Source organism: Salvia miltiorrhiza, chromosome 2, assembly GCF_028751815.1.
Source record: "Salvia miltiorrhiza cultivar Shanhuang (shh) chromosome 2, IMPLAD_Smil_shh, whole genome shotgun sequence".
NCBI lineage: Eukaryota > Viridiplantae > Streptophyta > Magnoliopsida > Lamiales > Lamiaceae > Salvia > Salvia miltiorrhiza.
Genome location: NC_080388.1, coordinates 60,575,808 through 60,581,807, shown reverse-complemented (window position 1 = coordinate 60,581,807; position 6,000 = coordinate 60,575,808).

Below are 6,000 nucleotides of genomic sequence, written 5' to 3'. Positions count from 1 at the left end.
GCCACTAAAAAACGAATATGTCACGTACGTCAATTATTAGACTAGTTATGCCAACAATAAATTTAACCGAAATTCTGATTGATAGAAAAATCAGATTAAATTAAGGGTTAATTGCATGAAAATACACGAACTTTAGTCGCAATTTCTTTTTGCACATGACTTACATTTTAAATCATGAACTTTACATTCCTTCCAATTTTTCCTTAAAATTGAGCTCCGGCCATCGGAGAGGCTGATGTGGCGCCTATGTGGCAGCCGGGCACATGGCATGTAAATTGCCGGAAAATAACTTAGACGCTGTCGTTTTTAAAAGAGTAAAACGGCGGCGTTTCCTTCTAAATCGTAGAATTAGGTTTAAATATCACAAAATAACCCCATTTCCTCACATTTGAATCAGATTTCGCAAACTAGGGTTCCTCACCAACCTCACCAAATAGACGCAAATGTCGACTTCATCTGCGACTTCCGGCCAAGTTCAGTCAGGCACGAACTCACGGGAGTGCTATTGTAAAACTCCGGTCAAAAAATCAATTTCGAGGACCAGCAGGAATCCTGGGCGTGAATTTTTCTGTTGTGCTTATGGCTCGATATGTGGTTGTCTTAATTATTCGAATTTGAATTTGTTCTTCACCTCCTATTTAAAACTTGTCTTAATTATTCGAATTTTGTTGTAGTGTGACTAATTTCACTAGGTTGATTCTTCAACATGTAAACTGCATGGAAAAGATAAACTTTTGGATTGGGGAATACTTCAAGATTTTCGAGTCAAATGTTGTCTTCTTGAAGCACAACCATGATCTAAGAGTTGAGCTCTCCATTTTGAAGACTGCAAAGAAGGGAAATGATAGACACATTTGAGCTCAACGTATTGTAATTGCAGGCCTTTTGGTGCTTGTGTTAGGTTTAATGTTTAAATAGATTGGAGAATGATAGGCCTGTACTCCCAATTTGCAGATGCTATTTTCAGTATTTGGTGGATGAATGCCTGAAATATGGCCATTTTGTATGTGTAACCTTGTTTCAATTATGTATGAATGCCTGAAAAATGGCCATTTTCTATGCTTGAATTGATGCATCAATACCAAAACAACAAAGCTGCATTCATAATGTGAACTGTTATAAAACAATAACCAAATATTCCTTGTCCATCAACAAAAACCATCAACTGTTATATTTCAAGAACCAAACATTTGCTGCAAATACCATTACATAACTATCATCAAATAGCAAGTAAGTCTTGTACATGAACAAAAGACCAAGTAAAATGACAAATTAAACTGCATAAATGCCTTCACTTTCTTGTGTTGGAGCTTCATGAGTTGGACCAACTTGTGTGTTGGAAGATCCTACACCAGATGCTAAACTTCCACTGGTAGTCGACCTTGTGTTGGGACGGGGTGGTACGAAGGTTGCTCGGGCACTCCTTGAAGACATCTACATGTGCAATTAATACCAGTTACTAACATTGTAATAAATGATCAATATATGCAATTAAACAAGTTAGCTTCTTACATTAACATATATATTTCCAGTCCCTTGAGCAACATATGCCCCCATCCCCTTCAAGGCTATATTCATCTCTCTCATGACTGTGCTTGTGGATGCTACAACATGAGTTGTAGAGTGCAAGGTCGTGGTTGGACTAGTAGAAGTTGGAGTTGGTGCTGAGTCTTCATTGTTAGCAGATGTAGCAGTCTTCTTGGTGGTGCGCCTCTTCCTTTCCTTAGCTGGCCTCTCACTGCATGTAAGAGGATGCTTCATTGGCCTTCCTCTTGGTCTTTGTAACCATTCATAGGTATAAGTTATTTAGGTTTTAAAAGTGCTAGCAAAACTAACAATTTAAAACTCAAATTCATACCTGGTCTGCATCATCCATTTCCACAGCCTCATTTTTGCAGGATCTTGCATTATTTCCAACCTGGAGACACCTCTGACAAGTCATTATAATCCCAACTCTTTTCAGCCTTGTAGAGTTGTGTGGATCCCTCTCATCAATATCCCTCTTTCTCTTCTTTTTAGGCCTTCCCGGCATAGACCTAATCATAGGAGGCTCTACTGGATAACCCACACCCTTGGGCCACATTTTTTGACCATTAATAGGTTCTAGACCATGTGCATATGCCTTCAAATACTTGTCAACAGAATAGCACTCATTCACATAGTCAGTGGGCTCTTCCTTCATGAAGTGTAGGGCTGCAACCGCATGTTTACATAGTATCCCACAGAGATCCTATTGCCTACAGCTACATGTTCTATCCCCAAATGGACTATCTGAAATGAAGCTCAGACCAAGACCATCTGTTATTCCCAACTCCTCAAGCAAGATTTTCAGAAACCATTTCCAACATTCTTCATTCTCAGTTTCTACAACCGCCCATGCCATTGGAAACATCTGGTTGTTTCCATATTTGGCAACAACACATAAAAGTGCACCCCCCAAGTAAGTCTTCAGAAAACACCCATCCATTCCCAGGATCTTCCTACAACCACCCTCCATGAATCATTTTCTTAGACCACTTAACACAATATAAAACCCTCTAAATACAGAACCATCTCCTAAAAGAAGCTCAAACCTACCTTCCCTATCCACTCTTATTAACGCAGACATGTATGATCTCAATGAGTTGTAATGACTCTTCACTGACCCCCTTAACAACTCTAGGGCATGTGCTTTTGCCCTGTATAGTCTCCCTAATGAAGGTTGGATAGAGAACCTGTTATTAACATCTAGTGCCATCTCATGTACCTGCATACATGGTCTAAGTCTAAAAACCTCCACATACTGTTTAGCTAGCCATTTGTAGTCTGCTAATTTATTGTGAATGTCAAACAGACAAGTATGCTCCCTCACAACAACTTTCAGAGCAAAAGTTTGCTGCTCTTCGATTAAAGACACATAGCATCTCCACACACATGGTGCTTTACACCTTGCATCCAAATTTTTTTTACTTACTCTCCTAAACTTAATAGGAAACCCCTTCAGAATTGCACAGGTTCTAAGAGCCTCTTTGCATTGGAACCCATTCTCAAACCTTAACCCAATCTTAGGCCGCCCTTCCTCATCTGTAGAGTCTGAAACAACATCCCCATCAGATTGGTCATAATCAGAATGCATACCATCCCCTCTCTCAACATTGCTCTCATATTTGTCTATAGGCCTACCCTCACTCATCAAGGTATCCTCCTGCAAATTTAGGGGTTCCATTTCAGCCACCACACCTTCCTCAAGCCTAATGTTCAATCTTGCCTCTCTATACTCTTCATGATCACTGCCCAATTCATTATCACCTAAACTGTCATTTGTCTCATAATGCTCTCCCTCTTCATTAGGAGCATAGTCAGAGTCCTTAGGATCTGTCTCTATTATGACCTCATCTACTAATTCCTCTATACCCTTATCCACAGCCTTAGACTCACCACTCTCACCCTCAGACACTCCATCCCTTAGTCTTAACTCAGATACCTTACTCTTATATTTTTTAGAAACATATGACCTACCCAATTTTTGCTTCTCCTTACCCAACTTTTTTGGTGTATTCTCAACTGCTACACTACCCTTGCCCATATCTAAAGCTTTCTTGCTCCTAGCGATTGGAGAAGTAGGAACATCTAAAGCCTTCTTCCTACTTCTAGTTAGTGGTGAATTCCCCCCTGTTACACCCACCTGCTCTTTGCCCTTTCCCTTACCCACAACATCTGACTTCTCTTTACCCTTTCCCACTGCCTTGTCTTTACCCACAACATCTGAGTTCTCTTTGCTCTTACTCCCTTGTTCAACAGTTTTATCACTACCCATTTTATCATTATCTACATACACACTACAAAATGCATTTTTGCAAAGACTGATTTTTAGCATTTTCATAACATCAGCATCATTCTGTAAATCAAAAAAATGCTAGTGTCCTAGGAGCTTTCCAAGTAAGACAGTCTCAACTAACATAACCTAATTTACCAACCAATTCAAGCAAATCAAAGTAGCCAAATCTATCTTTATCTGCCATTTTAAAAATTGAACTGTCCCCAAGATATAATCTTGCACACCCAACATGAGTAAATTTCTCCCCATGATTTATATAAACCCCAAATTCATCACTGCATCAAATTACCAACAAATCAAAAAATTCAGAATTTACCCAAACTAATTCGTACATGAATTCAAGAAAATCATAAAAATTGCCAAGTATTTGAACACGAAAAACCCTAATTCGTACTAATTGACAAACATTTAAAAGGGTTTCACTACGAACTAATGGACAAAACGAAAAGGAGCGCGAAGTGAAGAAAAAGAACCCCTACCTATCTGCCATTGATGCCTTAAAGTAGCCACGATTTGTGGCGAACCACCACGTTCTCCACTGTAGCTGGGACCACTTCGAATAAACAATCGCCTTCCTGTAGCTGTTGACCTTCAACGATGGGTGAAAATGGCGTCTCATTCGTAATTTTACAACTGTAAATTACAATGCCCTAATATGAGGGTTTAATTCGAAATGGTGGTGGAAACGACGTCGTCCGCTAGCTAAACGCGATGTTTTGTCAAACGCAGTCAAAACGATGTCGTGTTTATTGTGGCACATAGGTTTAATTAAAGACATGTCAGACGAATATGTGGCACTCTTTAAGACACATCAGCCTCTCTGATGGCCGGAGCTCAATTTTAAGGAAAAATTGGAAGGAATGTAAAGTTCATGATTTAAAATGTAAGTTTCAAAAGTCATGTGCAAAATGAAATTGCTTCTAAAGTTCGTGTATTTTCAGGCAATTAACCCTTAAATTAATAGTTCAATAACTATTACCTCAACTTTAATACATATATTTGTATTCAAAACAAAAATTTATAAAAATTTAATAATTTATAAACAATTAATCCTATATTGATTTGATGCACATGGGCTTTATTCTGTTTTTTGAGGCACTCTACCGTGTAATCGGTTGCACCGTGCAACTGGTTTTTGAATGACACTACTTCAACATACAAATGACACTTGAAGATCTTAAAGTGTCATTTATATGTTGAAGTAGTGTCATTCGGAAATGTTCAAGTGCCATTTCCCGAATGAAATAGTGTCATTCTGGAAACCAGTTGCACTGTGCAACCGATTGCACATGAGTATTTGTCCTATTTTTTCTTGTATACCGTGTTTAATTCTAGTAAGTAGTAACACGCCTTTGCTAGGCAACGTAGGCAGAATTTAATATTATATTTGAAATATAAAGCTAAAATTATATTTTATTCAACATTTTCCAAATTTCGAAAAACGTTTGATGAAGATGCGAGGAGATTTTCTTTTGTGGTGTCATTGCACTCACTCAAATAGTTAAATTTTGACCTCAAGGAAGTCCATATATATCATGTTGCATCTTTGTTGAACCTCTTTTCCTTTCATTCCCACTAACAACATGTAGCATTTAAATATACGTATTTTCTGAGTGAGCACATATTTTTTGAAAAGGAAAATTATTGGGTGCGACCGATTTGAAAGTTTACATTTCTTCACAATAATGTTTACTTTTATTTATAGTAACTTTTACTTTTAGTTATTTTCACACATTAATACTTATATCCTTAACTATTTAGTTAAGTAATCATTGTCGTAACAAAAAAAGTAATTATTGTTACAATGAAATGTAATATTTCTAAAGTATTACATTTATTCACGATAAGTGTTACTTTTATTCATGAGAACTTGCACTACTACATAAGTATACATTTCTGCGAACAAATGTATATCTTATTCTATTAAAAGTAACCGGTTGCATAGTATGCGGCCGGTTGCATGCAAGACCAACTGTTCTGAAAATTATATTTGCTAGTATCTTGTTTGCATTTAAATATTTCAATATGTATTTCATTAAACTGAGTGAAAATATAAACTATACAACAAAAGAAAACAGATTTAACATGTAAAAATAAGCTAGACTGTTAAAGTTCACGGGAAAGATTGCGTGATAAAATTGTACAATATTCATATTAAAAATTAATTAACTATATATCAACCT